The sequence below is a fragment of the Dermacentor albipictus genome, chromosome 5 (assembly GCF_038994185.2).
Source record: "Dermacentor albipictus isolate Rhodes 1998 colony chromosome 5, USDA_Dalb.pri_finalv2, whole genome shotgun sequence".
Classification (NCBI taxonomy): Eukaryota; Metazoa; Arthropoda; class Arachnida; order Ixodida; family Ixodidae; genus Dermacentor; species Dermacentor albipictus.
The window spans coordinates 159205340-159219074 of NC_091825.1; the positions used below are offsets into that span (position 1 = coordinate 159205340).

The following is a 13735-nucleotide window of genomic DNA, read 5'->3' on the forward strand; positions in this document are numbered from 1 at the left end:
AGCCGAGTAGCATCTCCGTAAGGTTCTGGGTCTTACGCGATAAGGCACGTACCCAAGTGCTTCAAGTGTTTCCAAACTTAAAACGTCCTACATAAACTGCGATGACAACAACATTGCACTGAGATATGTTACAACTATTGCTCCATGCTTTCCCCGCAAGAAGTGCCTTCTTTTCATCGCTGCCTCGTAAGCTGTGCCAGGTTGGAGCAATTTTGCGCGCTTCTTTGAGAACATAAAAAAGATTTATTAGTCAAAGCGTGCGGCACATTTACCCTCCCCGTTTCTTGTCATTCCAGCGAAAATTATGGTATTCCATAAGCCTATGGAGCGCATGACACGGCTTTTTTTCTTGTGGCTCCGAACAATGTTACATTATATGTATGGTTCTTATATAATGTGTTCTAATGCATCGGCCACTTCATTGCGATTTTTTTTTGCTTACTGCGTAAAGGTTAATACTGAGGAGACAAAACGCGAGTGTCGTGTATAAACTTTGCGCGTTTCCGAATGGTGTGAGCGCTTGTTCCTTTCAAACTACAAGCTGTAGCACTACAGCAACACTAAACGTCCATTTCCGTGTGGGGGAATGCGAGTACGGGGTTCACATCACGGAGAGGCAATTGAGGAGAAATTACGATATTATATTTCCAGTAATCAGTTAAGTTTGACCACTTCTTTTTAGATATGTAGCTCCAATTGTCCAACTTCACAGCTTTCATACAGTAATGCAGCTCAAGATTTGTCGGCGTTCCATCTATCAGACTCCCGAGCCTCAGGATTACCGCGCTGTGAACTACAGCGAACCACAAGTTGTATAACGGGCGATGTTTCGTGAACGTGCTATCTTGCTGTTTTTCGAGCACGAATAAAAAAAAAGAAACACTCTTCGGGGTTGCCATCTAATGCTCTCAAACCTTACAAATTTATTTCACATGGAAAACTGGTAATATACAAGAAACCCTGTACATATTCTTTGTTTTTTCCTTCATGGTTACCTGTGCCTGGATTCTGGAAATGTGTTGATACTTTATTTTTCTGCAGTTGATGAACAAGTATGCAGGCTTGAAACTTGATTACACTTTGGTGCAGAAGGTGGACAATATTCTTCTTTGCATAGCGGAAGAACCACACATAAAAATCCCGGGTGAATGAAAAAGAAGTGGGCGGAGAGTAGAGGGCGCTCGAAATAAAATTTACTCACCCAGAATGCAAATTCATTCCCATCCCCAGCTTTCTTCTCCTCCTGCTTTTGTATCTTACTTTTCTTATCTTCATCATTCTGCACCCCTTACACTTTGTATCTTGAGTAGTGCGTGTCTCCCTGCTTATACGCGTCTTCTATTCACGTTTTTTTTTCTCATTTCTTGTATTTCCTTGTCTGACAGCACACGCCCTACCCAGTACGCCTTTTTATGGCGCGGCGGACAGGTTAGGCTGAGTGGCAGGAGAATCCCATTTGGCGACAGCTCAAAGGAGCCGCAACCCGAGCTCGTGTTGATTTTGGCGTCACCGGTGGCGTACTTATTTTTCCCTCGACTATTTGCTTTCCTCTACAGCTTTCTCAGAGCAAAATACTGTAGTAACATTCAACATTAGCTGACGAGGAATGAAAGCTTCCCTTTCTGGGCCTTGGATAATATATGGCATATGCAGCTTCACTGACCAAAGTGATGTGTGAAATAGTTATTGGGGTATTTTTCGAAGGCTGGGGCCCTATACCGTAAAACTATTCCAATATGTTTTTATTCCAATCTCCTGACGTCAATTTTTCGTCACCGCCGACGCAAGCATCGGGCGGTGACCCGCGGGATTGTCTGAACAGACCAATCAAACGCTCTCCTCGATCATAGGAGGTCACATTTGTTTGCTTGAAGAACGAATAGCATTGCCTACACTGACAGGCTTGTCTTATATAATTGGCTGACAAGAGGCGAGGAGCACACTCAAGTGGAGAGAGATTCGCTGGGGCAGAGTCAGTGCAATGAAAATCGATAATCAGATGAAGAGAATGGTGCTGGCGTCTGCGACTGGTCCGCTTTCCCTCACTTGGCTTGCGGTGGCTGGTTGAAAATTGCGGCGGCATTCAATGGAAGCTTAAGAATGACGCTAAAACGGATCCTCAGCAAACAAGTGTTGTTAGACTGAAGTCGTAAACGTGCCGAAAGTGCTCGAAAACGTTGCACGGCCACACAAAAAGCTTTACTATAGGCAAATAGAACCATGCACTCCAGCAGGTGCGAGTATCCAGTGCCTGAGCGATCAGCGGCAGCCATCTTTTATTCCTTCGGAACGGGGCAGCCTGCGGCTATTCAGAAGAAAATTCAGTTTTGTTCGGCATATTAATGCATCTTTAACGCGTACACGTCACTTGGGCATGGTGACTTTTCGCGGTTTTTTTTTTTTGACGTCGCGTGACAGGCAGGCAAGTGGGTGCAGCCCGAAAACTCTTGACCAATAGACTAGGCCTAATGTTCAAAAGGTGTTGAATCAAAAATAACTATTTTTCTTTCATTCGGTGAAATCATGCATAATCAATGTGTACACGTCATATCAGATGGAGTGATATCGCGGTTGGCGTGACATCGCGTGACACGCAGAAGTGCACGGTGGTCCTAAAACGTTTTTGACCACTCGCGGAGGGTTCATTGCAGAATTGGAATAGAAGCATTTGGAATAGCTTTACGTTATAGCGCCTCTGCCCCGATGTGAGCGATGTCGACTGTGCTTCCGTAACGCTTGCCACCAGTAATAATTCCGACGCTCACCTTGGTGTTGTACTGCAGATTTTCCGGTGGCATGGCTGAATTCGGCCTACTCCTGCCAACGTCCGTAAATACCCTCTGTTTTTATGCTGACGACATTCTTATGTTTATGGTGGACAAAAGCTGAGCTCAGGGTGCGTCGAGTTCAATCGATAGTTATCAAACAACGCAGAAAAAAACGACATGGTCTTCGTGGTTTCGCAGCCATTTTGTTTATCTTTCCTAGCTCACTGGTTAAACGTACGTATATATATATATATATATATATATATATATATATATATATATATATATATATATATATATATATATATATATATGTATAGCACAATGCAAGGTGGTTTGGTTTGTCAGAAAACGACGTACATATATATATATATATATATATATATATATATATATATATATATATATATATATATATCCTCAGAGATTAACGCAATTTTGTTCGCGAAGTATACGTCTCGCGCATCTGCATGCGACTACACAGTTCGCTTGATGATGAGCCTGTAACAAAATATAAAAGTGCGACAAAGCTTTCACTCTTATTCAGCTAAATTTCCGCACACTTATGAGGCTTTCGATACTGTTCAGGGTTCTTTATTTAATCGGTGTGCAGCGCGTCAACATAGCCGCTTCCAATGCTACTCAATAGTTGGATCCAACGCTTCGTTCGGTTCATTAAATGCAGGCGATGGGGCTTGCGTCTGGTTACGTTTCAGGTAAGACCGCAGCCGTAAAGCGGCTGATCACAGGTGGTGAAATTTTTCTCATAGTATAGAAAAGGAAACAGAACAGGCAAGAATAATAACCAGAAAAGCAACTGAATGACTATTCTACACTAGGAGAGTAGAATGAGTGAGTATTAAGCTGGAGAGAAGGGCAGCGAAAACTCAATGAATACGCGCACCTGCGCGCATGGTACGACGCAGTAAAAGAGCGAGAGAAAGAGAAAGAGTGTGAAAGTGTTTATTATGACAAAAATATGTATATAAAATAGAACTCTTGTGGTGTTTAAAGAAATCCGCACAAGTTAGTAAGAGTAAGAAATGTACTCTTACTGTTTGGTCGACGAGCGAGCGTTCGAGACGGTGCTTCAGTAACGCCTACACGAACCGTGCAACGGATATGGTGCAGCTTTCTAGAAATGAACTTTCTCTGCAAATTATATATAGGGCAGCGGCCCATTGTTTTGCTGCATCTCCGAGGAACACGCAGAAAAAGTACGTTTATAATCTTGCTCTAAGTGCATAATTTTAAACGTTTGAACAAGGGCTAATACGGTAACACACAGACACTTGATGGCGCTCAGCCTTAATAGCGAAAGAATGCAGAGTAGAGGATTGTAATTCGTCTTATGTCATGTGCGTCTTATGTTAAGGAAGGTAAAAACAAACAGAGCGTCCACAGAATATATGAACGCCTTTACGCGGCATAAGTTATAAATAAATACTGTATGTTAGAAGATATAGAAAACAGGTAACATTCATCTTACGATGGACATGTCTATAAAATGCTTGCCGATCATTGGTACGGATATCTTAAAGGGTTTATTAAGATACTGTTTCTCCCTCTACTATCCTTACTGATACCCTTAACATTTCCCCTCCGCCATCGGCCACTGAGGTGTCAATACAGTGTTAGCCAACCAGCGGAATATTCTATTCGTCTAGAGAATCAACAACAACAAAAAAAACTCCGCAGATGTCTGGAAAATGGGAGCAACTTTTGCATCCAATTTAGTAAAGCTGTACCTAAAGCAGTTCTCGAACCCTTCGAAAGTTCTAGGGGTCACCTTTGCCGACGCCTAAAATCTACTCGATGATGTGGAAGCGCTTGATTATAATATATCCGATGCAACTCTTTTGCTATACACTTGTCTTATTGAATGCTTCATTAAACTCGAGCTATAGTACCTAGCGCTACACTTCCCGCCATATCTCACACATATATTCATGAAGGCTGTGCCCGGCTCTACTGCGTCGGCCCCGCTTTGTGCAGGTGAGCCTGTGCCTTTTCGATACCAACGGCAATGCCGAAGCATGAAAACCATTGTCTAATTCCCGTATACAGCTTCGCTGTCACTGTTTTTAGACACTTAGGTATGGCATTTTTTCCGGGCATGGCATCAACATGACTATGCAGCATTATCGGTCAATAACTCATAAATATTACAACCACATCCTTGTTACAAATGCTAAGTTGACTGTCACTCTTACTTAGACGCCGTGGTCGAATTGCACCTGCGCGAAGAAAAACCTGCATCGTGATTATTATTCGCTCAAGACAAACGAACTTGCGCAAAACGTTAATCTAGAACAATAATAGCAAGGACGCTTTGTCTAGAATAGCCGTTAAGAGTGCGTCCTCTCACCAAGAGGTTAAAAGGCGGTGGCGCACATGAAGCCGAGACAATCCGATTAATGCTTCGCAAAGTGCCTTTAGGCTAGCTCCGTTTTTCTTTTTCCTTCTTTGTTTTTTCCTTTCAACGTTAACTTGCTTCACGTCGAGTCGTTTCTCCGAGCTCACGTTTTGTTTCTCTTTGCGAGAAAAAAAAATAGCGCTCAAACAAAATTTTAACTTAGCCATTACCGCACATGGCTTAGAACTTCCAAGCGAGAGTTGCGGGGAAAGCGAAAAAAGGGATGCCGACCACGTACACAGATCTTTCTTCTACGAGATGCGCCTGCACAAGGTTTCAGCAAACGTGCAACGTAATGACGTGGAACCAGCGGTCGGCAGCTTCCCCGGACAACTACGAAAACATGGCGCGTGGTTCTGTCGAGGAGATACTCATATATATATACACATATATATATATATACATATATATATATACAGGTAGACAGATAGATAAATAGATAGATTCTCACGGCATGACAAAATATGCTCGCTAACTTATCGGTTGCAGTCGTTCAATTTCACCTGTACGCCACCAAACGCGACGTATTTTGCCCATGACAGCTCGGGATAACAGATTTCGAAATTAAAATGGAAAGTTGTAACTCATCGGAATTCTAGTTCAGGCACCGTATGATCGGTGATAGTCGCAAAAGCGTCTTCACAGGTGGTTGCGAGCGTGTGGAACCATAGTAGTTCCCGCATTTTCTGCCTCACCTAGACCTCCATCTGTCGTACATGTTTACACACACCTCTTCACAAGAGTGATGAAACGCCCGACAAGTCATGCATGGAGAAGTTCACCGTCAACAAGACATGGGAAAAATGGAGCGATGGGCACGTCCTGATACAGGTATAGGATACTTTTCTTTTTTTTTTTGTAACACCGAGGAAAAGCAACAGTTCACGCACGGACTACGGCGGAATTACGAACTCAGTAAATAAGTAGAGAAAACTTCTATAAGGTTCATAAACGTACTTAGCAAATATTCAGCCTGACTACATGCCACACTTATTCCTCGGCATACCTTCATCACATTATAGGCCTTTTTCACACTGAAAGGGTAACAAACCGGATTCAGACTCGTTAGCCTTCCTGCCTTTCCTTCTTCTCTTCTCTCTCTCCCTCGCTCTCTTTCACAGACAGAAACAGTAAGTGGCGCCGTTACAGAATTCTGTATGGTCAAAGCTAACCGAGTTTTTAAGTAAGGCGACCTTCGCAGCCTGCCGCTTAGGGCCGTTAAAATCGAATAACTGCAATGTAGTAGAAAGGAGATAACGCTGTGCTTAAGCGTAACTTGTCACTAAATTTCCCGAGTGGTGGAGCTGGGTTGTCGCAAATAAATATCGTTACGCATCAACTTTCACGAGCATCGCACTTTTTTCGTGCCCTTCACATCCACTTGCCGGGGATATGATGTTCTGTATCGCTGCCGCGCTTCCTTTCTCCCTCGGTGACATCCGGAGTGCCACCATCTCTCCTGCTTGAGTTTCCGGCAGGGGCTCCTGTAGGGGCACTTCCGCAAATGCGCGACGACGGAGACTCAACAGCGCAGGCTGAGGTGCGCGGCCCTTTCCTCGTGAATGTTTTAGAAGCCACCCAAACATGTCCGCCAGCCAGGAAACGCTCCCCAGGAGTCCCCTTTTCTCGGGCTCACCGACAACCACGCCGCGATGTTGCGTAATCGATTTGCACCGCTGTTGTTGTTTTATTGTTAGCCGGGAATGCGCTCGTTGCGCCTTGCGTTCTTATCGCTTTGCGCAAGACGAGCTAGCCGGAAAAAGGTCCCCGCCTGCTGATGGAAGAAATAATGCTCGCTCCAAGTTATAGAAGAAAAAGATTATAATTAAACAATCTATTTAAAAGTATTTACAGCTGTTTGGACATGCGCACGTCCCTCTAATGAAGTTCGGAGCAATTCGGTACTAAATGCTCGGTGAGCAGCCAGTGCCATTTTCCACCACACTTGCTGCCTTTTTCTTATGTAGTTATTTTTTCTTGAACGTCAGCCTCCCATCAATGCTCAGATATTCAGCTAACTTCGCACGTAGCAACGCGAGAAAATGAGAACGAAAGCTATAAAAAAGTGCCACCCTTTCCGATCTCCTCTCTCTCTCTCGCCCTCCCTCCAGGTATATATATACACACACAAAGTAATGACATTTGACGTGGACGTTAACCTGAAAATATCTCCGGGTGGCTACACTGTTCTGGAGGAAATTGAAGATAGTGTACGGAATATGAGATTAAAGCAACCATAAAACATACCACAACCCACCATGCGCTCTACCACTCCGTCACAATTTACGAGAAGGAGAGCTACAGAAGAGCCCGATTTTCTTGTTAGTCACAACTGCGTGTAGCGAGGATATGTCACAATTTGTCGCACAGTTTGGTATCTTTCGTAAAACGCAACGGCACCTTTATAGTCACTTGCGCTGATGTGCGAATAGATCAGTGCCCAAGAATTTAAGCTTCTGTGAGTTATCGGTTGCCCAGCTGGACGTCAATCACCCGTAAAGGATACGCCCTCGCCCACTTTATAATGAATTCATCTGGTTTGTCTCGCAGTGTGAGCAAGGCGCTATCCTCCGTGCTTCTCCATCCGCAGAACCCTCTTACCACGGACATCCATGCTACGATCGCTCGCGCATAGGCGCGCGACACCTTTCTCTGCATAGTTGGAGACACGGGACATTAAAGAGTGGGGAGCGAGGCTCTGGTTTCGGTGTAGCCCGGTGAAACGTTTTTCGTCATCGTCTTGATTACAGAGCAGGGAACTGCGTGATCGCTGTCGTTTCCGCCCTTGCTTCTGCGAGATGTGCTCACGATTGTGCCATCAGCCTGTCTCACCCTGACTGTCCTCGTAAGACGCGCGTTGAGTATCTCGCACTTTTGAGGGCGGAGTAGAGATACATCTGCACCCATCCCTCTCGGCATTCAGTGAAGAGCGCCTTAATCGTAGGCAGAATGACTGGCCGCCTCAACGCCACACAGCGGCGCATTGCAGCTGAACCAGCGGCCCTCGCTCGTCGCACTGATACTGTGGCTAGAGATAGTGCTATTATCATGGTGGAGATTATCGTACTTGTTTGCACTCACGAAAATCTTGGGATTTCCATGGAAAAACAGACTCGAAGACTCTGCACAGTTTCTGTATAGCCTCCATAGATATCTCGTGGACTAGTCCACTCACTTAAAGATGGCTTCTTTTCTTTGTAAGTACACTGATCACTTTATAAGCAATAGCTTCGTCTCCAGTGTAGAACAACAAACGGTATTTTCTGTTCTGGTTGACCTCCCTGTGTTCTTTTTCCCTCTCTTGTAAACAACAGTTGATTAGGCGTGAGAAATCATATATTGGTAGGGCATGTATGGATGCCTTTTTTTTCTAAGCTATACACATATTTTAAAAGATAATGAAAGCAGCAGGTTAGTTAGTTAGATACCGTTGTTTGGCTACTTCATTTGAACAGTTAAAGAATGTTATTTCTGGCACGAAATATAACAAACAATTTAAACAACACAAAAAATCACGCAATTCACCCAATAAACTTTCTAGCTATTAATTTACAGTTCACATCGAAATTAGGGTGCTGAGGCCAAGAAGTCTTCAAAGCACATCGCCCACGTAATCATGTTCCTTGGACAATCGAAAGTTCTAGATATTCATCCCGCTAAATGAGGGTTCCACTTCATGTTCACCTCAAATACCACCTTTGAGGAACAAAGTGGAAGGCTAACGCAATTCCTTTTTGCGGACGCATATCCGGAAGCTCATGCTAATTCTTTGATATATATGTATGACTTGTGCGTCTGGGCGTCGGTGTGACACACTTACAGCTCCGTGCAAGGCTCCAAGAAGCTACCCACTGAGACTACTGTCTACTTCCGCAATCAAGGCCTGGAGATTTCGGCCGAAAAATGTGCACTTGTTCCATTTACTCGTACGCCCATGACGCACTACAGTGTATTAAGCAACGGGCAGATGATACGATTTGTACGGTCTCACAAATTCTTGGGTGTCATAACTGAAAGAGACATTTCATGGAGCCCCCATGTATTGTACATGAAGAAACGGTTGACAGGCATCTGTCACCTTCTGAAGGTCTTCGCTGGAAACACCTGGGAATGTCCACAAGCGGTATGCTTCAACTATTTATTGTACTTTTTCTCGGCTTTTTGCGGTACGACTTGCCAGAATTGGCTAACGCAAGTAAAACAAGCCTATGTACTAGTGAAAATGCTTAGGCTGTGGTGTTCGGGTTTTCGCTAAGTCTTCTTCTAAGTGCATCAACGGTGACAACTATTGCAATCGCCAGACCACCTCATCAAGACCCACATCACAATGGAAGCAGTAAGAGTGCACTAAAGGCACCTTGCCCGCACTCCTTGCTACCATCTAGCTTCACACCTACCGCGAGACCTTCGACTCCTCCTTGCCGCCTCATTCAACCAAAGTTCAACGTGACAATAGCTGGCGTCCGGAAAAAAAGCAGATATGTCATAATAATAATAATAATAATAATAATAATAATAATAATAATAATAATAATAATAATAATAATAATAATAATAATAATAATAATAATAATAATAATAATCAACCTAGTTACGCCCACTGCAGCGCAAAGGCCTCTCCCATACTTCTCCAACTACCCCGGTCATGTACTAATTGTGGCCATGTTGTCCCTGTGAACTTCGTAATCTCATCCGCGCACCTAACATCCTGCCGCCCTCTGCTACGCTTCCCTTCCCTTGGAATCCATTCCGTAACTCTTTATGACCATCGGTTATCTTCCCTCCTCATTACGTGTCCTGCCCATGCCCAGTTCTTTTTCTTGATTTCAACTAAGATGTCATTAACCCGCGCCTGTTCCCTCACCCAATCTGCTTTTTTCTTGTCCGTTAACGGTACACCTATCATTCTTCTTTCCATAGCTCGTTGCGTCGTCCTCAATTTAAGTAGAACCCTTTTCGTAAGCATCCAGGTTTGTGCCCCGTACGTGAGTACTGGTAAGACACAGTTGTTATAAACTTTTCTCTTGAGGGATAATGGCAACCTACTGTTCATGATCTGAGAATGCCTGCCAAACGCACCCCAGCCCATTCTTATTCTTCTGATTATTTCAGTCTCATGATCCTATCCGCAGTCACTACCTGTCCTAAGTAGATGTATTCCCTTACCACTTCCAGTGCCTCACTACCTATCGTAAACTGCTGTCCTGAAGCATCGGTAGCAAATTAATCATTAAACTGCAGGCTTCTTTTCCTTTTTCTTTTCGGTCTGAACACCCGGCAGGCGAGAAACGTGTTTAACATGTCGTGATCCGGTAACCTAGTATTGCGTAAAGCGCCATACGTTTTCGGAGAGGCTGAAACTATTTCTGCGATGCGGAGACGTAGCAGATTTCGTAGCACATCCCAGCGGCCTCTATGTATATTTGTGTTACGTCAAATGAAAATAGAAAAACTTTAATTCCGACCATTTCTTTGTGCCGGAAAAAACGAAACACCTGCTGAATTTTAACAGGGCCGTTTTTTAAGTGAGCTAGACAGCAGTATTCTGACAGAAGTGTATTTCTATAAATCTTGCTGTTTTCTCGAACAGAAGCGTCATGTATAAAGTGTGAGAGAAAAAGGAAAATAGCAGCATGCGCTAGCAGCTAAAAATATTGTACCTTCTAAATGAGCAATGCCATTTAGCCATTGCTCATTTGGCATTTTCTCTGTGTTTTTACTACGAAATCAGTTGCAAAACCAGAACCTCTGTTATACAATTGTAGTAAAAACCATGAGAGAAAATGTTTTCAGGAAATATGTATTGGACCTGGCAACCAGGGTCCTCAATATTGGCAACCATGCAGTGCAAACCTGGCAGCCGGGTTGCTGATATGAGAGCGCCAGCACCCAATAAATGCACGGTTACTCTCTGTAACTCGAGCGCGGCGGTTCTCACAGCGTCTCATGTTATCTTGAACGACACTGAGTTGAGTCATTAATGGTTCGTTGCAGAGTCGAACACCTCTAAACAAACGCCACTACAACGAAATCAACAGTACAGTGAAGGATTCCGCTTGTCCTGGCCGAATGCCTATCTAAATGACCTGGATAAAAAACGAATTTGGAAGTCCCACGCACTCCGTTATAAACTGTTCTGGCGATGACAGGGTTCGCTACGGGTTTCTAGCTCCGAAAGCTTCCACTCACGTTGTCATCGACATAGCGTTTTTGTGAATGATGGCCATGGCAATATTGTGCTACTTTTGTCGCAGTTGTAACACTCCACTTTCCTAAAATAAATTTCCCCTCTCTCCCGCTAACACAAACAAGAGACCTCGTGTGTTCTACGTGCGTGCCCTCAACGGTCCCAATATTTTTCTTTAACTTTAAGTGCAGAAAAACGCGAAGGAGGGCACATTATTATGCAATTGAAGATAAATACAGCGTAGTTCTCTATACGGATTGTGCAAGTACGCAGACTTGCTTGCTTCGGTTATTAAATTGTTAAGTTTCTTTCCCTCGCACGGTGATCGACACAGCGCCACATGCAACAAGTTGGTCACGTGACCATTACATTACTCATGGCGTTTCCGAAGAAAAAAGCGCGCGGCCACGTTTCTGCTCATAAACTTATAACCACCTTCCAACCAGCGTGTTTCCATATGCAAAAATAACCCGTTGTGTTGACGTCTCCGCACCCTTTCCCGCCCAAGACAAGCAAACGCACGTCATGTGGGCCATTAGCAAAGCCACACAACAAAATATCGCCAGCTGACGCTTTAAGGCGCAGCGGAAACAAGGCTGCATAAAACCCAACTCTCATTTTCCCCTTTCTCTCTTTTCTCTCTAGCGCACGCACTCTCGAAACGCATTTCATTAGGAAACACGCTCGAACGGCCATCACACATGCAAGCAAGACGCACCATCACATGCAGCGCTGCAGGAGGCGGTACACAGCGCGCGGACGCGCGTTCTCACAACAAAGGCGAAAGCAGCGCCATCTCATCGCCTCTGACATCAAATTTGCAAAACCCTAGCGCCTTTCGAGCTCGCTTATTTTTTGTTCCCTCCCACTCTCTTTCTATTGATGCTCTCATTTCAACTTTCACTATTTTGGTGCTATTTGCCGTACTCAACGGTTTGCTTCTTGGGCTTTTCTTTGCAGCGTCTGTCGATTTCTTTTATTTCTATTAGGTGTGGGGGGGGGGGGGGGGGCGTCCTAGCTGTTTCGCACTCATTTGTTCTTTCCGTCGCCTTTGTGCGTTCGAGCTTACTTCGATTGCGCGCTTTCTGAAAGAATGTTTCTCGGGGAACGGCGCGTGTTTGTATGCGTACCGGCCCATATGGGCTCTCAGACCGCTCAGGCTGTCGTCATGGCAACCACGGGCGCCCACAGCTCGAGCGCTCTCCACATCGCCTCTGCCGAGCAACGCGTTAACATTTGCTCAACTTTACGCCCTGTGCCATGTCATCGTAATATTCTAATTAATCGCTTGGTATTTTGTGTAGTTACCTGAAGAGGCAGCCCGTACTCTGGGCAGTAAGCGACATTAGAAAAAAATAATGAAACAGCACTCACGGTGGGGAATGCGCAAAATTACTTGGTCTATAGCATTTTAGGAAAACCGCTTTCGCGAGCTAGGAAAATCAATTTTGATTAATGTACTAGAACAATACTGGGGGGGATAGCAACAACTACGTGTAGGGATAGCAGACCGTGATAAAATAAAAATCCCAGGACAAAGAAATCAAATCGTTGCCTTGTCAGCAACGAATGCTGCGGTATATACCCTTTGCTCTTACCAAAGTATTGACAACTGTCATATACGGCATGCAGCTAAATCAGGCCTTGCTCCTGTGTTGAGCTGACTGCTTTGCTGTAGCTTATTGTCATATTGTCGTGTAGTTTATTGTCTTATTGTCGCATATTTAAACATTTTGCACGCTTCCTCAATCAACTGCGTATATAACGTGAAATGAATTATACTTGTATTTACTCATTACAGCCATTCATTAAATCAAACGTCAACGAGAAAGAACGACGTCTAGTTCCGGCTGTTGGCTGATGAGGATGCTTAACAAGAGACCGAAAGTATTCGATTCATTTATAAATTTTCAGAAAATATTTAGCATTTTTATTAAGATACAAAGAAAACGTGGCAAGCAGTTTCATTTTGTAGAAGCTCGTTGCGTGATTGCAGTTTTGAAGAGTAGACTTGCTTACAGATTCCGACTCGGGTACAGTGCGGTGGCGTGCTCAGGATCACTGTACCGAAGAACAGATACTGCACGCTGGAAAACTTAAGGTGTTGCCACCTGACATCGCAGTCGACATGGTGTTAAGCCATCATCATACGCAATTTAAACTCACACACCCGAGCTTATCAGTTACTTAACAGAACTTATCAGGACACCAGCGCTCATACAGCCTACCTGCTTTTCTGTATGGGTGCTTATTAAGTACACGCTGCAAGCCTGAATACGAGTTATCAGGTATGTAGCGACAGATAAAGAATCGATAGTTCGCCTCGGGGTGATTCCAGTGGCTTCAGGAGACCTGTCCTCTTCA

General features: G+C 44.3%; 1 protein-coding gene across 2 annotated transcripts in view; it reads right to left on the reverse strand.

Moving 5' to 3' along the window:
* Nucleotides 1-13735, reverse strand: part of LOC135916635 (plexin-B-like) — a 479058-nt gene that overhangs the window by 385172 nt on the left and 80151 nt on the right. The gene's annotated exons all lie outside the window — the stretch shown is intronic.